The 22,060-nt window shown below is 30.2% G+C and overlaps 1 protein-coding gene and 1 non-coding gene across 2 annotated transcripts in view; one reads left to right on the top strand and one right to left on the bottom strand.

Moving 5' to 3' along the window:
* Positions 1–22,060, bottom strand: part of nAChRa3 (nicotinic acetylcholine receptor alpha3 subunit) — a 73,486-nt gene that overhangs the window by 38,135 nt on the left and 13,291 nt on the right. The window lies entirely within an intron of this gene.
* TRNAN-GUU (transfer RNA asparagine (anticodon GUU)) lies at positions 14,680–14,753 on the top strand. Its single transcript has one exon. It is a non-coding gene; the product is annotated as a tRNA-Asn (tRNA).

Genomic DNA, 22,060 nt, shown 5'->3' on the forward strand with positions numbered 1-22,060 from the left:
AGTATGTAAGACATACTAGTGCTATTTGTTGAATTTATCGTGTAACTATCTACAAGCAGTGAGTAGGTCATATTGGATACCTAGGTCATATTGAATCTGTATTGGATATTTACTTAATTTTACTACCTTTAATTTTTGCTCGTCTTTGGTTATAATGGTTCTTCTTATTTTATTTTTTCCTATTACTACTTTATAATTGTATTAAATTTAAAAGAATTCGTTAACTGGTTATGCAAAATTATGATAATCATATTTATTCCAAGTGTAACATTTTAATTATACAAAATACATGTTTAATAAGAAGAATATAAAATAATAAAATTCCAAGTGCATAAAATTTCTTCTCTCTCTAGTAATAAATCTGATATATAGTATGTAACTTATTAAAATTTAATCGAATTATTAAAAAATACGTGAGAATAATTACTCTACAATTTAGGGACCTGTGATACAGTAAAAAATGCAACGCGTAATTTAACGTATACGACTAATTGCGTTATACAAATTAATGGTCAATTTTTATTAGGCGCAGTAAACCTCGATATTTTAGAAAATTCTTAGATAAAATTACGGATAAAAACCTCGAAATGCTAAAACCCATCATTAACACAAATTAAATGTGACTATCAGCTATGATTACATAAGAATTCTACAAAAAAAATCTATAGGAATAGTTTCTTAGAAATTAACAATTAAGTTATAACTTTATTTACCAAGAATTTCGCGGAGCGAAGAAGACGCAGAATATTTCTAGCTTTTTTTTTTTTTTTATAAAAAGAGCAAAATGTAGAAAATAGGAAGGAGGGGGAAAGAGAGAGAGAAAGAGAAAAGGAACAAGCTTACCGTAAAAGTTTCTCCATTGTGTTTCTCAAACGTTTCTTTTGGCAAACGTTCCCTGCAATGTATTCTCAGTGGATCTGGTGTAATGAAGATTGACTGCAACGATCGAGAATTAATAGAATCAAGGCGCGAGAATCGGAAGAAAAAACGCATCATCGGGAATTTAGAAAACAAATACGCGATCGCTTATAATCAGCCGATTAGGGTTGTAAAAAGGTGAACGAACTAGGCGTAGGTAGGTAGGTAGGTAGGTAGGTAGGGTAGGTAGAAAGGTGGGTAAAGGGGACGGAGAAAAAGGTAAGGCGGGAGAAAGGTCTCGCAAGTAGGTCGCACATCTTACGGCTCGATATCGCCGAACGCTCTTTTGTGTCCTCCGCTAAATTGGGTTGCATGGGAGTGCTGTCTGCTTGGAAAAGAGGCGCGGAGAAAGAAGGAAGAGGGAAGAAAATGCGCGAGTATACCCTTGACGCCTGTGATGAACTTCGTGATAAGCATCCTTATAATCATCTGACGGTCAATGACATCTTGAATTCTAATAACGGGATTAACGCTGTAACCCAGGAAATATTGCGAGACTATAGGGTTACCATATCTGAATTACAAGAGTACCATGTGTATACTTCGAAAAAGAAATATCCGGAAGTGGAAGAGGGTATCATTTGTTTTATGCATTAATTGTTAAGGACATGTGCCATCTTTGTCCAAACTATGTGATAATTTATCTAATAGATAAACAAAAGAGTAAAAGAGTATAATACATTATTGATATACTCTATAATTTAATCTGTGTAAAAGTAAAAGCAAATATTTCAAATTATAAAATACAGATTTTTATACTCAACAGCATAATACAATATATTAAGGATTTCATGATTTAATCCGTTTTTATATTTATATTAAATGGAAATTTTTACGTCAATTTACGTACGGTTTGAATGTGCACTAGTGAGCACTGAGTGCATCCAATCGAAGTGTCTATAAGAGAGTAAGCTGAAGTTTATCGAAAGATGGAACAACTTAACCTAAATGTGCGTATATGGGTATTTCATAAAATAAAATTTCTAAAATATTAAGAAAATATCTTTATTGACATTTTTATTAATATAAGTTTATAAAAATAAAAATTTTATTAATGATCAGAAGTTTTACGATATTTAAAAGGATATAGGTCTTGAAAGAATATGGCTAATAATCCTACACAGGATACGTCTCGTGAGATGTATATTGAGAGGACGTGTGTTGTATTTCAGAAAATCTCCTGGTGAAACACACATAGGAAATTACAAAACGCGATAAGATCTGCAATGTTACAATTGACAGATTTCTACAGTCTTTTTTTATAATTTTCTAACGTCAATTTTATTTGTTGAAATATGATAAAAATGTATAATTTTAATTTATAAAAGAGATTCTTCTTTGATTTATTCAATATAAAGTAAAATATGTTAATGATAAAGTCATGCAAACTATTCAAATGTAAATCGCATTAGGTAAGATATAGTTCAGTTCAAATTTAGATCTCTATAATTCAAATCTCAATTATATACATATATATATACATAACATATATATATATATATATATGTTATCTAGGAATGTCGAATTTGAGGTTTGCATACAATTATACAATATATATTGTATTATATGAGAAGTTAAAAGCATATCTTCCATTAATAAATAAAATAATCTGTTTTTAATATTGAACACTCATTGTTGGAGTTAAATAAATAAAGTAAAATAATATATGTATAATATATTGTAGAAGTTATGTTTTAACTCAATTCGATGTAACGTAATTCGATTTGGATTCGAACAAAGAAATGCAATTTAGTTCGATCCGAAAAGTTTTGATTCGCACATCTCCACAATTCAATTTTTAAGTTCATTTACCCTCCTAAGGTTACATCTCTTTTCTTTAGTTTTGAAACTCCTAGGAAAACATCTTAATATATAATACATGTATCAATGGACAAGAGTTATATATTAAATAAATTTCTTTCAATAATTTGAAATTATATTTAATTAGATACATGCATATTTCTCAGATTTTAATGAAAGATTTTTAAGGATTAGTAAAATAAACTGCAGTTAAAAGAAAATAATATTATACATGTACACAGTAAAAAAAAATTCGAAACGGTCCACTCACGTCTGTATTAACAGTTTGTGTTAAATTTTTTAATATATTCGAGTGTTAATTTAACATAATGTGATTATGTTTAGAGATTTTGTGTGAAATTGATATTCAACGTTTCATAAATTTCAAAATCATAAGTTTTAAATCATAAGTTTTAAATTAGTGTCAAAATGACAATTTATGAGTAAATATATGACAAATAACATAAAAATAGTATGTTTTAAAACGTAAATTCTAAGACAAAAATGAATAAAATACATGTTAATTTAACATATCATAAATATTTATTTTTTGAAAAAAAAATGCTTCCCACTGCTTGTTTACTGATTGTATCAGTAAATTAACCCAAAAATTTGAGTGGACCGTTTGCGACATGCGATTTATGTTAAATTCGACACATTTTTTCCAACTGTGCATAAAATTCCTTTTCGTTATCCTAAAGTAACGTGTAATAATTTTAAAACTTACTAAAAGATTCAATTTACATGTTGAATTCCGAAAGAAAATTATCATGATTACCGATTGAATTTTACAGAAAATCCTGTTAATATACGCGACGATAAGATACAATGACGAAACACATTCGGTTTGTGTTTCTAGAGGGAAAAATAAATTGTGATGCAAAGAAGATGCAGAGTTTCCCTCGGAAAACTTCGAACCTGCTCACGAACGCCGACCGTGGAGCAACAATGGCGGAGAATCCGTGGCACTCGAAACTTCCGGTCGCTACGCCGGAAGATTTGCCTCACATTTGCGACGGTCTGATGATTCTCGACGGCGCGGGCGCGTTGTGATATGCATTCGTCTAGCGAGGGTCGAGTACGTAGTTAAAAGGATTGAATAGCGAAGAAGCGGAAGTCTGATTCAACGGATCTGCATCGCGAATCCGACGTGGCGTTTCAAATCTACGTAACTTTAAAGTGAAATGCATAAAGACGACTTGATGCATTTTCCAACTGGATCAGAAAATATATGTTTTTTCTCTTGTTCTTTCTTTAGCGACATATGGAAGAAAAGCGAGAATGAGAACAAGATCGTTTCTATAAAAGCACGTTCTATCAATAGCAAAAAGAAAGTATCACAGTTTAAAAGAGTCTTTGAAGAAGAAGAGATGAGATGAAAGAACGTATTTTTTATACATTGTTTTGAAAAGTAAGTCATATTGGACGGCGCCGAATGAATTCAAATCGCCAGGCGATGGACGACGGGAGAAGCATGCAAGCAAGGGCGATAAGATGCCGGAAGCTGACAGCTTGAAGTTTCCAAACCGTAACGGTGCTTACGTCGAACGTCATTTAGAGTTTCAGTCTCGCGCGAGCGGAAGTTTTGAGGCTTTGATATACTCGACAGCCGCACGTAGCGGAATGAAAACGAAAGGAAAATGGAGAACACGAAAAAGAATCTCGACCGGATGCTTACAATGCATTTCGAACTTCAGACCTAAAAGCCATCGTGCACGATCTATCATTTTTTTGAAAGGCAGACTTTAAGCATTTCAGATCCAGGCTGTATTTCTATATGTCTTTCGTAAAAGACAACGTGAATTGAGTAACATTTTTATGATTATAATTTATCACTTTACTTACTGAACTTTAAACAATCTATAATTGTATCTATAAATGTTAGAATTTAGGATTATATATAATTTTATTTATAGGTACCGTAATATAAAAATACTTTCAAAGTATCAAAATACAATATAAAAGATGTGCAGATTAAAATACACAAGATTTTGTTTATATCTCAGTTCTTTGATTCTCAGCTATTTTTACGTAAGTTTCTCAATTTATTATATTATACATTTAATTTTTTGTTTATTGTCGTTTTCCAATAGTACGTTTCGTTTTACACGATATTGTTTAATACAGACCAACTATAGTTTGGACAAGCCGTTGAAATATTTTTATATAACACACAATGCTCACTTTATTGACTAGGTATTTCTTTTTAATTCTATATGATAGTCTTACTAATTTAATTACTGTACGAGTACTTCATAATTAATACAATTTGTATCATTATATTTGAATTTTGTATATTGAGGATAACCTAAATCGAGGATCGAAACGTTTACATTATTGTTATACGAAAATAAAAGTTATTATGTTATATCTACAGTATATAAATAAATTTTTTTACATATATCGTCCAGTGTATATGGCTCTATTAATTAAGGATATATTTTATATCCTTTCAATTTATATTCTTCAAAACTTAAATTATTCACATTAAAATGTATACATATATACTAATCTGTGGCGTATAATAAAGTAATAAATAAAATAAATAGAATTCCATTTGATATGTGAATTTTATAGATTATCAAAAGTTAAATAAAGTTAAATAAAGTTAAAAATTTATTTACATTACAAATTTGTTTAAATTTATAAAAGCTTATTAATATCTTGATTTTTTCGATCATGATTACAATATATAAACTTATTTTGTTACATTCATACGTATTTTTTCCATCAAAAAAAGCAAGCAGCAACGTGACCGCGCCCTAGATATTTTGGCTTTCTCGGTCAAAGTTCATCTATGCGCTCATCAATGTCGTATCGACAAACCGATCCAATTATCACGGTAATAATAACATGTATGCGTTACAAAGTTCCTATCGGGATAATTCGTGCCCCGAAATTGGTCGCTAGTCCTTCGGCGGCGAACCGCGAGACTCGAAGCGACTCGCATTCTCGATCGATAGGTCGTTGCATTCCGTGTGCGGGCGTTCGTTTCGCGACCGATGCAATTGCGCATACACAAGCGTCCTAATCGGCGGTTCGTGCACAACTCGGTTCTTGGCCACGGATGATTGCATGAAATCAAGGCACGAAGTTAATTTGCTTCGAGCGACTTCGGTACGCGCGATAATCCGACAACTCGAACTGGCCCGACAATCCCCTTAGTGATAATTAAACGCCGCTGTCGCAATCGATCGGATTATTCATAACAATTGCCATGGAAAATACTTGTTCGTTGTACTACACGCTAGCTGGTTCTCGCAAAAATATCGATATCGCGTGAGAAATGTGCGTTATCAAAGGAGCGAATCAAAGAAAAAAAAACCGAGATTCCGACTCCTTTAAAGGAACTGCTCCTAAAATATTTTTCGATAGACCCGGATTAATGTTTCTTTATTACGTCTTTGCACGATATAACGATTATTCTAACGTTTTACAATAAAATACTTTTTTTCGCAAAGATGTAATACAAAGAAACATTTTTTTTAAAGACAAAGGATATCAGAGGGTAGTTTCTCAGACGGAATTGAGACTGTTTTTTTCATTAGCGTTGTTTTGATAAGATTCTTCATGCAACATCGATCGTTGTACCGAGCAATTTGACATGTATAAGGGAATATAATTTCTGTAATATTAATTAAAAATTGTATTATATAACGTTATCTTAATATAAAATTTATATCGCAATTATATACATACCATATATATACACTTACAAAATGACTAAGGATTATCTATTTGTATTTGAAAAAGATAAAGTATCAAATAAATTGATAGCTATTACGTGATATTTTTTACGTGACAGCCATGTACTTATGGGATATAAGGTCACCCATTTCGCGAGGATTATTTCATTCCTGAACTTTCGATCAGCGTCACATTCCACGACGTCCTACAGTTCAAATGAAAATCCCAATATGTCGACCGTCATCAACACTACCAACGTATTCTCGAGCTTCCCTTCGTCATTCCGGCATGTTCTGGAATTCGAAGGACATGCACACGTATACCCTGTGACCCAATAAGACATATATCGCACGGGATGAACGGAAAAGATTTAACGGATAATTGTCCAAGGATAAATCAACTTGAAGGGACAAGAGATTAAGGGCTTTTTATAATATTTATAAATATTCTATAATGCGCGCCTTAATGTATAAGAACTTTAACACGTTCCCTGCCAAATCGATTTTCGATAACTTTCCGTTTGGACCACGTGAGCCGCATGCGCTCCACATTATTCAACCTATTAGTTTTATTTATAATGTATATATAACATTTATAAGTCTATAAATTCGTTATTATTAAAAAGTAAGGTCGTTATAATGTTCTCATAATGATAATAACAGTAGGATTTAAGTACTAATATACGTATGTTGGAAAATTTTATGAAATATTTTATAATATTACGTATGTGGTAAAAATAAACGGCTTGTACGAAGCGCATACGTCCCACGCGGTAACATGTTAATAAATAATAAAAAGCGTGTTAATAAATTTATTCCGTTTTGCCGAAAGCGTGCAAACACGTTCAAGAATGTTATTATTAGTTATAATTCCTATTTTTGTCTAATTTGTGACGTATAATTTATATACATGTTTTATTGCAAATCTATATAATAGCGACTAATAAACGTCAAAAAGTCATGACGTTAATAAGATTAAATTCTGCTCTGTTGCTTGTAAAGCTTACAATGGCTGGCGAACGAAGGTTCTAAATTGGAAACATTCCTATACGCTCCGTGGAGTGAATGCCGATTCGCTTAGAAATATCGAAAGGGAATTTATTTTAGCGCGTCGACGTTAACGGAGCGCATCCTGCGTGCAACAGGTGATTACATGTGTTCAGCAAATATCGTTCAATTAAATGTCATCGTACCCCAGGCGACCCTCGACATGATGACACAATTTTGATTACGTAACGCGATTTCAAACGCTTCCGATAAGCAGCGTACAAACACGATATTATACGATGTAAATGATCGAGTTTCGATACTTAAATAGAAATGACCGCACGAAATGTCAACATTAAAACGAACCAAGCTTTTTCACTTTTAATTCACAATTATTATAAAGAGAAAATGAAATAATATAAGATAAAAACATATAGAATAGAATAAAGCAAAAAAATGTACTGATTAAATAAGTATTAAATAGAGATATTAAAATATTGAAAATAAAAAGTACTGTAAATAAAAATTAAATTAAAAAGACACTCTCTCAATATTAAAATAATGCTCATAAATAAATTAAGCAAATGAGAGTGCGGCGCGATATTTGTGCATAAAGTTCACATGCAAATATAATAATTAATATTTATATGTAAATTATTAATATATAAATTATTTTAAACAAAAAAAAGTCAATTCAACATTGCTCAGCGTAGCGACGGGTAATTCCCAAAGAGAATGGGCTGTGCAATCCGTGTGTCAAAATGGTCGATAAAAGTACGAGAGAGGGATCGTGGAAGACGGCTCTCTATAATCTCTATCTCTTTCCATTCAACGGTGAAATGAGAGAGAAAATGAGAGAGATATTAGAGAGAGCCATCTTTCACGATCCCTCTCTGTCCCTCATTATTGTCGACCACGAATTCTACTTAAATACGTATCGTGCAGTCTATCTCTATGTCTTCGGTAAATCCGAATGGCAAAGATTTTGTTTTTCTTTTTTAACTATAGTTTATATTGATAACATATGAATGCTAACTATAGAATACTTTTTGATAAAAAATTACTTTTTTCCAACATCGGAACAAAATTTTTTAGTTTTTTTAAATGTTTAATATCATATATGTAATACTCCTATATAATGGTAGCTGAATCTCAGCGGGAGTCTAACACTACAGTGCAGTGTTGTAGATAATGCTTGATCTGTTTTATAGTTTGTTGTAAAACGCAGACGTGACATGCTGCAAACGAATACTGAACATTTCTCTTACTTTTTCCTACAGAACACCATTAATCTATCCATCTTCTAGCCTTCAACATTGGGTCCAGTCTCGCTTACAGAAAACTTGCTTTGGTAACCATATAAGAGTATTACATATATGTTTAATATAAATCCGTTTCTTAAAATATTTCGCAATTTTGAGAAATTTGCAATTTAAAGAAGTGCTATTTTTACGTACTTTGTCATATTATGGTATACTATATAACATATTGAAGAAGTTCCATTGCAATCACAATTAACGTTTATTTTTAACCCTTGAAAGAATTTTTTAGTGTCGGTTACAGTTAACAAGATATTTGTAGTTAATATAAGCAATAGTTTAGAGAATTGTAAATTCAAGTCATTAATGCTTTAACAAAAATAGTTTTAAACTATATTTGTTGAAAAAAATATATTTTAGGCCATTGAACATGAACCAGATATAACAATTGACAAATTTTAAATAATGGATTCACTATGACAGATGTTAAAATTTAGAAAATGTCCAGATTGCAAAATGTATAGATATCTTTAATAAAAAAATTTTGAATTTATCAATTTTAATATCAGATTCGTATACAATAACCTAAAAAATATTTATCTAAATATAATTGAAAGCTATTTGGTGAATTAAATAATTGAAAGAGAGAGAGAGAAGAGGAGGATTGATAAAAACAATTTTCGACTTTATTTAATTTTTCTTTAAGCATTACAAATTTTAAAGTTATGAATATTAATTCTTTAAGTTAATCCTTTAGATTAACGTTTTAAATAGTTATTTATACTGCGCTTACACACAATTGACATATTGTATGAAAAGTATATGACAATGTTTACCTCAAAGTGATCAATTAATCTTAAAAATACACACATCCACTAATTTTACGAAAAAGAATTGGCGCTGTTTGATTCTAAGGCTTTCAAAGGTAATTTAGATTGCTTTTCAGGAACGATTTAAGATTTAATCCAACTTTCATGGATTCGTGTTTGCTTGAAAATATATTCGATGCGCATATAAAAGAGCGATTGCTCAGTAAATTTGATCTGCCGTTTTACATTTAACTTTTAGATTTTAATTCAAAGTTCAACTTGGACCCAAGATACGATTTAAGTAGGATATGAGTTTGTAAAAGTTGTTTCATCATAAAAGCATTTTGTCATAAGAACAAGAGGTTAAAATATTTCTATGATCCAACAAAATTTTTTCGTGCAAAATGATACAGATTGTCTTTTTGATATAAAATTGTACTTGTTCAGTCAACATTATTAATATGCAGAAATATAATATTAATTATATTTAATATAATTATAATATTTATACAATGTTATTTATATGTTAAAAGAAAAATTATAATAGCAAATTAGAAGACTGGGTTTACGTAATCAATTTTTACTTTTGTAAAATATTATTGAAAAACTATAATTAATGCTGTGCTGTAAGTTTCTTTATAAGAAAAATGATTTTTATTTTATCTTAAATAGTATAATCGCGGGTTATTTCGTTATTTTCGCTAATACCCGTATCAAATTGAGATTGAGATTGGATTAGAATTTGACTAATGAGAAGAAAGGAAATCCCAATTAAGTTTAAAACTTTGCTTGGATTGCGATTGGTTAAATTTCAATCTCAGTCTGACATGGGCTTAAGATGTTGAAAAATGCAAACAGCTTCGCTTTTCGTTTCTAAAGAGATAAGTAGATAAACGTTGTTGCTGGTCAGCTATGCGAGAGCGTGGGTCAGAATCAGGCGTGCCTGAGCTGTTAAGGTAGGCGTCAAGGGAAGTATTTCTTAATTAGTGACAGCACTTCGAACGGGGCTATTTCGAGGTGTCTTGAGGCAAGTTGAGCCGCTCCCTCGGAGCCGTGCCCCTCATGGTTCGCTCGTAGATCACGATTTGCTCTAAGTGCCTTAAGTTCCATGTCGACGTCGGCGCCGATAAATGATCGTAAACGGCTCGTGATATAAGCCAGTGCCAACGACGCAAATTGACAAGGAGCTCAAGAGCTTGTTGTATGTACGTATATATAAATAATGTGCGGCCTGATACAAGCTTAACATCGAGAAGGTATTATAGTCTAGTGAAGAGAATCTGAAGTATATATCCGTCACTATTACTTTAACTTTTGCATATATATTATCTTTTACACGAAGATAAAGTTTCGACGAGACCTTTAAAGTAGTACTTTGTCATCTAATTTGATTAATTATCTTAATTTTTGTAATTTAATTCTTATAAGATATTTTTTTTAATTTCATATATTAATTTTTTTCTTAATTATTTATTATATAAAAAACTGTCCGCATAAGAATAATGCACTGTTGGAGCAATTGAAACCAGTAGTGCTGACGTTTTTGATCTGTATGCAAAAATAGAGATAAGCTCTTTGATAAGAACTTGTCTCTATTTTTATTATTATCAGGTCATGTCGAACTCGCATTTCTGTATTTTTGAATATTATTTGGATTCTGGGTATTATTTGGATTTGAGCATCACGCTCTTTGGCAAGTTATACGGGCAAAAATATTTTCATGAATATTATTTCAGCCGGGTCACTCTGAACTCAGCTTCTACCGTGAATGTTTGCATTCGTTGCATTTTAATGTTATTGCGAATCTCAACGTAAAGAGTCGAGATTGAGTTCACCGATATCGACCGTAATTTTTATTTGGCTATAAACACACACACATATGTATGTATATATATGTATATATATATATATATATATATCATATACATGACTAGTTTGCAAAAATATTGATTATTATCGATCATGTGCGCTTGTAAAATGTTTCATTTTCCTTGACAAGTTTAAAATTGATATTTCTTAAGTTTACTTTATGAGAAACTTTATGAAAAACTTATATTTTCTGCCAACCAGTAAAACTTGTACGATTTTGACAAGTTTAATTTACGGTAACATATAGGATGTATAATAATTATTGACACATATTTTGAAACACATAGAGAAACATTCTAATCAACAAAAAATTAAAAAAAACTTTCATATAAAAAATATTTAAGACCGGTATTATATATACTCACACATGTTCCATATATTAACAGAATATAAATAATATATTCGTATGAAATATAATATTCTATAAAGTATTTATTTTTCACGAATATTTTATTTCAATATAATAATTAAAAAATCGATTTCTATGATATGGATTTATGTAAAAAATACTAGCAAATTATCTGTGTTACTAAAATCGAAAATTATTTCTATCTGCAATATAATAAAGTTTAATTTTTAATATATTAAATCAACATAAGTATATACGTATCTATATACATATATAATAAGTGAGTTCAATCGATATGTGAACAATATAAATAATCGAAGAAAGTCTCATTCGATCAAAATATATCTTGTCTAACAATGTTTTTAGTGTGATTTTTACAATTTTCAGTTCATACAAATTATTTGTTGATCTTCGTAAACTGAAGTATGTATAATATTATAAATGAAATTGACAAGTAATTTAATAAAACTGACTATAAGTAATTTAATAAGACTGTTAACAAGCATCATCTTAGAATACTGTATAGAATTTATTGGGAAAAACGATATTTCAACCAAGATTCAAACCTGAACCTCCCTACATATCCATGACGAATGTCTTTACCAATTCGATTCCTCTGAGTCATGTATAATGTATAGATATACCTATAAATTCAGAGATGAGAAGTAACGCGTTATTCAATTATTTGTAACGCCGTTACTTTGTTATAATAATAATGATTTGAAATTAATGTTGTAAATTTTCTAATTGTTGTAACGATAACAGAGTTGGAAAACTTGCTACTTGTAATGGGTTCGAAAAGTCACTCGTCAATGAAAAATAATAACCCATTTCTTTTTTAAATGAATAAAAGTAACACACCGACGCGTTATTTTCATTCGTTACGAGTTACTTTTTTCCAATAAACAGCCCGCAATAGTGGGAAGTTACACTGTTCAAAAGTAACTTTTTCAATCTTAACGTTTAGTTATTTACTAAAAAATAACGACTTACTTGCCTAGCTATATGACATATACACACATACATCCACGTACTATATATATATATATGTATGTTATATATATATATATATATATATATACACTTTTCAAAAATTAGAAGCATCACCTGTTTCACTCTGAAAAAATAGGCAAACTTTGAATAACTTTCTATCAAACAAAATCATCGTATCGAAATTTTTAAAAAAGCATTTTAAGCTTAGCAATATCTATTTCTCTGATCAGTACTTTAAAAAATCCTATTACTGATATTTCATGAAGTTACAAAAACTGAATGAAGATACATTATATCTTGAATTTTTTTACGAAATTTGCGAAGTTACCCAGCACAAAGTTAAGAATTGTGCATAATTACAATTTTCAGTCTTTTAAAGACTAACTCTTTACTTTTAATTTGCTGTTTTTTCAATCTATGTACGATCTTTTTCAATGAATTCAACGTTGAATCAAAAGTGGTCATTTTTATTCAACGTTGAATAACTCGGGAAAAAGAATCGTACAAAGAGATCGGAAAAAAGGTAAATTAAAAGTAAATATTTGCTCTTTCGTAAAGAAAGCTGCTGTAAACCGCATTTGTGCGGTTATTAAATAATTTTTAAGTACCGCCGTGAAATTTCTCAAGTTTTATAAAAAATTTTGAAAGCTCCTGCATCATCATTTGTGTAACTTGATGAAGTATCAGTAAGACCATTTTTTTAAAGTACTGACCGGAAAGGTCAGAGATTTCAAACTTTGAAATGTTTTTTTAGATGTTTCGATACGTTGATTTTTGACAAAGTTATTCTATCTTAAAATTTTTGTCTATTTTTACAAAATAGAACAGGTGACGTTTTAGTTTTGCTGAATAGTGTATTTAATGTAAATGCAGTTTTGTTTTTCTTTTTTATATATATATATGTATGTTATATATATATATATATATATATATACACTTTCGAAAATATTTTGTCGATGTAAAAAAATATGTGAATGAAACTATCCTATTTTCATCGCCATGAATAAACACAGAGATCCATTTCGCGTGTCTACAGTATCAAAATTGAAATTCACTGAAAGTACATCTGTTTCAATGCTCAGTACAAACATTGTCAGTGAAACTACAAAGGCAAACGTGACGCGATTTTCTGCTTCCTCACATTTTGATTTCATTCACACCAAGCCGGTTTGTTTATCATATTTATTTTGCGACATGCTTGGACTACTGAATGTCAATTGTGCATATTTTCAGGCGTAAAGTGTTGTTTGATGATAGAACAGACGCAGACCAACTGGAAAATGAATAGATAATAATAGTATAGTTTCGGGAGGGGGACAAGCTATTTTTTCTTATTACAAATAATGTCAAAGTGATTTAATATTATATAATAATGATGCAATGTAACAAATATGTTTCTCTTCAGTTCTTTTCGTTTCGAATTGTTCAACAAATAGAATATATAATTTTAAATAGAATAATTTATAATTAAGTAAAAATTGCAAGTAAAGGCAACATTAAAAAAACATTTATATACGAACGTAATTATAATTTTTCGTCTCATATATTTCAGAGATTTGTAAAATTTCTAATATATAATAAAGGAAAAAAAGGAAGATATAGAAATGTGATTTCTACCTAAAAAGATGTAAATAAAAGGAATAGTGTATTTTTTTGTAGATTTGTCTTAGACATGATAAAATTATTAAAAAGTTTGTGGCGTTTGAGAAACACCTCGAAAATTAAGTAAGAATATTTAAATTTGGTTAAATACATGTTCGTGCTTAATTTTCCAAGTGTTTTTCCAAACACCACAAATTTTTCATATGTAATGCTATCGTATCGGGAAGAACAAAACATCCTGCTTTACTTGATACGTTTTAGATGTGTTTATACAAAAAATAGATTTGTTTTATAATAAATTATAACAGAATGTTTCTAAATTACGTTAGTTGAATTAAATAGACTTACAATTAGTCATAGTCATATACTTATGCTTATATAAAACATGAAAGGAGAAAAACGTCGGCGCCTCCGTGGCGCAATCGGCTAGCGCGTTCGGCTGTTAACCGAAAGGTTGGTGGTTCGAGCCCACCCGGGGGCGTATCTTTTTTTTGTTCACGTACAATAACATAATACAGTAGTATGACTACTATATATCGATGTGAATATAGCATCCGTCAGGATCTGATGGGAAAAGTATCTCATTATTTTTATATCTTTAATAAAAAAATTCTTAAGTAACCTTTATTCTTGATAAGTAAAGAAATTCAGAGAAAGAAGTTGAAAATGTAAACAAAAATTAAAAAATCATATATTACAATAGAAAAAAAGATTATGTGCAAAAATAAATAAATGTAAAATAATTTCTTTCAAAAGTTTTATTCTCAAGACTATACCTATAAATAGAAAAAAATAACATATATTAAATTTTTTTTTTTTATTTCCGTGTAAAAAAACGCTTTTCCACTGCAATTCGTGACACACGTTGTTGCATTGATGCTCATGAAACTAACGCTTTGAAGCCATAGCGTCATTACGTATACGCAATGTATCGTTTTTTTCTTTTTGCTATTGGTCCTACTCTTAAAATATTTCACTAAAAATGCAATGATTCAGCATAGTCAGTATGAAAGAAGAACTCATGAAATATTTACGCGAGCGGATCGAGCTCCGCAAAATTTATCTACTCGTGCTAGTCGTGTCTCAATCGCAAACACAGACGGTACTTACCAAGCGCGTTCGTAGACGATATGTATATATGTGTAGAACGAGTTAGCAACGTATTTAGTCCATTCGCCACTAGATGTCGCAGTAAAGTTCAGTTTAACTCGTAATAAAGAATCATTCAGAGATGCTATATAAGGACACTGGAAGCGCTCGCAGATCAGTCATCAGTAAGGCTATTACTGATCACTACAGCAGATGATGAGTCACTGGAGATGATCACTGATTAAACTCCACCCTGCTTCTGTAGAGGTATCGCAATCTACGTTGTCAGGATCTCTGATGCTGCTGATGACTCAAGTTTTTTAATAATATCCAAAATCACCTATTACCTAATTGTTCGCGTGATTGATGTATACGAAGTCCGTGAGTAGTACGGAAGGTCGTAATCATACACGATTTGCCAATGCCATTCGTATTGATTGGCAAACCATGCGCGCGGTTTTTTGATGAAAATAGAAGGACACGTATTTCGAGATTCGTTTGTGTTGCGCTATATTTACAAATGGTAAACTTTTAAATTGCGAATAACAGGTTTATATTAACAAACAATAAATTTTTACAAATTCAGATGAATTTCTACAAATTAATGTGATTTAAAAGAAACGTTCAAATTAATTATTTTATTTTTAAAGCATAAAATGTCCTAGGGTAAACATTAGTTTTATTATTATTAACCGTTTATTTTTCTAATAGAACTATAATTTTGAATTAATATAGAAAAAAGAAATTATAAAAATTATTTCTTCACAAAAATTATTTAATTTATAAGATATAATTAAAAATATAAAACATGATTGCTAAAGCATCCTTTTGAAACTAAAAATACTTCATATGCGATGTAAATAAATAAGGTGCATTGATATTTTAATGTAAATAATACGTACTTAATAAACGTATTCATATAAGTAACAAAAACACTGTATAAAAAATAGTACAGAACATTTTTGCAAAACAAACATTTAATAATCAAAGTTTTTTCAATTTTAAATGTTTTAGTGTTTTAAATCCGAACACATAGTGTTTTTTTTATTAAAAAAGTTTAAAACATCTTTAGGCGTTTAAAAAACAGAGGCGAGGATAAAACATTCTAATATCTGAAAATCAAATATTTTTATGGATGTACAGGTAACGGCTCTTTTTCAGTGATTCGCGTTTCAATGTTTCCCTTGTTTTATAATATTTATCTAAAATAATTTATTCTAATAAATAATACAATCTCAAACTGTAAATTGGAAAATATTATTAAAATTAATTAGAATATATGAAATATAAAATATATATAAAGTAACAACGTGAAATCAAAAATCGCATTGTATCATTGCATATGCAATCTTTAATTACATTTTTGAACAATTAACTTGTACAATAATTATGTTAAAAAATTATATAACTGTATAAAATTAACACGTAAATTTTAATAAATAATAAGAGGATAATTTTATTCTTATCGTTTACATTTATCACGATTTAGCTTTATACTTCTTTTTTTTTCATAATATGAGGGAATTGCATTCAACATAGACTCAAAATCACATTAACATGAGACTAACGTAATATACGCGTTTGCGTGCCAGTCGGTTAATCGAAACTCATTAGAAGCCGGCGCGGCGGCGGCGTCGCGTGTGTCACGTGTCCGGAACACGCGACATGTTCGACGCTTATCGTGTAGGAAACCGGAAATCGGGGCAGGGACTAGAGACAATGGCGGAAGTTCACGTGTCTCTCATCCGTAGACGAAAGTTCGAGAGGCCACGGGAAGACCCTTTAATGTCTGTGAAAACGAATTTCTGTCGTGCAGATAGTTGTCAGACCGTTGCATGTGCAACACCGATAACATGGCATCAAGCGCAGTTAGATTCTACATTCGCGGTTTCACCGCAGGTCACGTATCCAAATATTGGAAAATTCTGAACGGTTACATTTTATCTGGCGTTTTTGTAGGACCGTTTTCAAATGCCAGATTATTTTCGTTTCTTTGACATAGCTCTCTGTTTACGTGAGATCTTAAATCATAAATGAGGAAATGAAGGTTTAAAACATAAAAGTAAAGTTAAACAACATAATAATAACAATTTATATAAATACAATTTATAATAATTTAATGTAGATACAATTTTTGTACAAGAAAGAAATAAAACTGATTTCTTATGATATCAACAAAAAGGCGAAGTTAATATATAAATAAAAAAAAAATATATTTTTTATATATTAACTTCGCCTTACAACCAATTCCATTTTAAGTCTAAATGTATAATAAGAATAATGTAAAAATGAATTACGTATAATTAATCTAATGCGATATGACCACCACAATGTCATCTTCGGATTTTTATCGCTTGACTATTTTTATATTAATTTGTTGTGTGTTCGATGATGGTCTATTATTCTTGTAATACAACTTTATCTTGTAATCATGGATTTGTCGGTGAGTGTTCATTTTCATCTTTCTTCAATCATTGTTATTAATTTCAATTTCTACTTAGATTTGCGTCTAGTCGATTGCACATGACCTACCAACCATGTGGATTTGATTGTTTGACGTTGAAAGTGACTACTTTCCTACTTATCCATGCCCCTTTTTTGTGAATTTACTACTGAAGATGGCCCGGATGTTAGGCCGAAACGTATAGTAATTTTACATATGATATTTTTTGATTGTTAACAAATATATACTTTTTTTTTTTTTAATTTCGCATTAATGACAGCGAGTTTACTCTCATTAGCCTATTTATTCTTTGTATTTCTAATGCGATATGTATATTTATATATCATCTGTGTGAGCATTTCTCTTCAACGGGGAATTCCTTTTATCGTCGCTATCGAATCGCAATGAAAAGCCTAACACTTTAGAATTGAACCAAATGCCTATCAACTTCCGTTCGACAAACTTTATTTAGGGATTCCGCGCGCGTTTGATCTAGTCAAAAGACTGAACCGACAAAGAGAATGGGCCAATAAAAAGAGATGTAGGAAGTGAACGAGAAAACTAATTACCTGTGCAAAATAGAGACGATTGTGAAGCGCACATGTAAGCCTTAATAAAGAAGAAATTGAAAAAAAGTAAACAAACGAAAATCATGAAAAAGTAAAAATAATCATATTTTTCAAGCTGAAGCTTTCTCTGGGTGCAAAGTCGAAAAAGCAGAGAGACAGAATTCTTAAGAGAAAGTGAAAACAAATAGAGGTTGTAATTTTGTTCTCGTTTCTTCCGATCCCTTGGGACCGTAATTCTACTCTTTCTCGAGAATCTCGGAGCGTTGCTCGAAAGTCTGCTTAACTCTTAGCGATCTTTCTCTTTACTCACACCATTTTCATCAAAATTTTTTTTGTGAACGTTATTTGTGTTTCATCCGTCTCATGAATTCGATTTCATCGTGTAGTGGGATGTTTCAAGAAAAAATATACAAGAGAGTGAGTGAATTTCTTACGCGTTGCTTACGATAAAATTGAATTTGGTTTACGTATTTACACACAAAATTGATAATTTCTCTCTCTCTCTTTATGCCAAACAATCCGACGGCTTTTCAAGTACTTTTCCACCAATTTTTCGAGTCAGCGGGAGTTTTCCCAAGGTACCACGCTCAAATCGTCGGAAGCTTCTTTAGTCGCGGCTGAAGCTTACTGATAGGCTTCTTGAACCAAGCTCGATTGCTCCGATCTTCTTTGTCGCGATAATGACTTTCTACCCTCTTTTCCAGGCGTTACTATGCTCACCTACGCGTAGCACTTCCATCTAACGCCATTCTTTCACTCTTCACGAATTTTTTAGCATCCACTTCTCGAGTAACCCAATTCCTTCGTCACGAGGGAATCTTCGTTTTGCGACTTAGCACGCTCTCGCTTCATCGATCTCACGTTGTCCTCTCGTTCAACGTTTTTATATTATGTCAGACAATCGCGAAGATTTGATTAAAGATCGAACGATCAGTAACAATGATAAAGAAAAATGATTAATAACAATGATATATTCTCATAAAAAATTCTTAACACGAACCTGGACTCAAATTTTCTCCAGTTTGCGGATATATCGCTGTTCATATTTCGATATCTCTCTCTCTCTCTCTCTCTCTCTCTCTCTGTGAATATTTTAATCTTATTATATATTAATCCTTTTACATTCAATACAACATATATTTCCTAACATGTTTCAACTAGAAACTACATCTATGGTAAATATTGAATCACTATATATAATGAAATAAGATTAATTTTAAATAGACTAGTTTAAATAACACAAAAAATATTGTGATATGGTAAATATTATTACAAAATATAAAAAATTATTTACATTAAAAAATCTGTATTTTCTCAAATCAATTCTGAAATATTTGACATAATGCATAATGTTATCTTCACATATAACGATTACTTAAATAGATATTTGCTGTGAAGAATATAAATTTCTAATAATATGTTTATATTATGCAGAGTATTCCATTTTAATCACAATCTAGTTATTTTGCTCCAAAATTATTAATAAAAATGTTTTAGATAATAGTCGAACGGTTATAAGGGGGACTTTCGGTATTTTGGTTAATATAGTTTTAGTTTTCATAGTAAAAGTACAATATACATATAACGACAAATTTTTGAATTTACTAGGTAAGTAGGTAGTTCTTATTAACATTATATGTTTTGTTATATTTTTAAATTTTGTTTTAAATTGGAACCATATTCTGCAATCTTGAGAATATAAGTAATACAAAAACAAAGCAATACAATATAAACTTTTATCAAAAAGTTTCTTAATAAAAACTCAATGTAAACTTTCATCAGAAATTGAAATGTTATTCTTTACGTCTACCATATAAGAATCTTTATGTTACATTCCGAAACCTGCATATTCAATCAACAAGAAAATTTTTAAAATAAATAAGCTACACGTGTATCTCTTATGAAAAATTAATTTCAAACGTAAAAAAAATTAACACAAAATTATTTATAACGTAACAGTTTAATAAATACTTTTTCCAATTTGGAATAATTTTTGCAGTTTCCAAATAATTTACTAAATTTTCCTGAATATATCCAGTGATTGCTCCTTTTGAGGAAAAAAAACTTTACTAGATTTATCCATAATATTGTTATATTATTTGTGATTGTTTGTTGTTATAGAATATTTTTTGGGGAATATCAAAGAGTAACGCAATTTAGAAGAAAAAAAAAGGAAAAAAGGGATTTTTACTATAATAACATGAGAAAGTAAGACGTTGAAGTTCTAAAAGAGAGAGATCCCGAAAACTACGACACACTGACAAATTGAGTTTTAGTCTTCGTCGTGTCCTTCTATTTCGATAGATTTTTCCCACGGGTAAATGGAACTTCTCCCGGTTGATCCTACGGGATATCACGTGTATGTTATACCATTTTCTCGCCCTCTGTTGGCTATTTTCTCACTGTAGGGAACGAACGATGGTCACGTTTCCTTGTATCACCCGGTATGGGCGGTAAGTCATATTGTTAAATGGAACATAATGGAACATAATGATTCGCTTCCATCTCCAAGCCGCGTAATGTAATATCGTAAAAGTGGAATGTAGAGTAGGCGCACCGATGAATAACCACCCAAGAATTATCATAAATTGTAAAAGCGTACGAGACACTGTGGTATTTAAAGAATAGTAGATATTTACAGAATTTAGAAATTTTGCATTTTATTTGAATGAGTTATTGCAATATATATGGTGATATAATCACGAAGAAATAAATTCCTACGATTGGGCTAACAATAAGAGAGTTAAAAAAGTAAAGAGTAAACGTTGAAATTGTAGATAATCCATATAGTGAATACAAAAAGTATTCGTACAAAAAAATTCTTATAAAAATCCCTTTGTAAAAAATAAACATTAATTAGCAGTTTTATACCATGAATATGTTCTGTTTTAATTAAACAAACGAGCTTCGCGTATATTCCTGATCTTGAAAGCTAAATTTCGACGTATTATACGAGTACTTTTATAGATGCAAATAATACCATTTTTAATGTTCGCTTATTTTTAAGGTAATATACCTTATTTAATATATAGTCTATTTTATAGACATTTATAAATAAATTGCTAATCACCCAGTTAGAAATGACCGCCAATTAGACATTGAATCGATATCGAATTGGAGTCAATATATTATTGTATCGATATTCAACATGAATTCGATATGTCATTTCTTGTCGGACGTTTATTTTTTAAAAATATTATTTATGGTTTTTTGAAAACATATTTTCCCTGTACGAACACTTTTTACATTCACTGTGTGAATGTAAAATATCTTCTATCATATTAAATATATAATCATAAATCAAATAGAAATAAAATGTCTATATAAAATTGTGTGGTTGTTAGTATACGAAGAGATTTCTTAAAATTTACCCTGAAAATATAGTAATTATAGTACAATACAATAAATTTAAAGATTTTTACCATGCACTTCAGTAAAATTAATCATATTTATTTTATTGTAGTTTTATTAATAAATGTGAGAGATTTACATAAAAATTTTTCGAAATATAATGTTGTCCCACGATTACCATATTTTCAGGATAATTTTTAAGATATAATTCTTTCTGTGTATGTAAATTGTATATTTTTATAAGAGGATAAGATATAATTCGCAAGTTAATTAAAATAATTAATAAATACTTACTAAGCAAAGTCAATTGCTAATATTTGAGTCTTCTTCGATGCT

Source organism: Cyphomyrmex costatus, unplaced genomic scaffold (genome assembly GCF_001594065.2).
Source record: "Cyphomyrmex costatus isolate MS0001 unplaced genomic scaffold, Ccosl1.0 scaffold199, whole genome shotgun sequence".
NCBI lineage: Eukaryota > Metazoa > Arthropoda > Insecta > Hymenoptera > Formicidae > Cyphomyrmex > Cyphomyrmex costatus.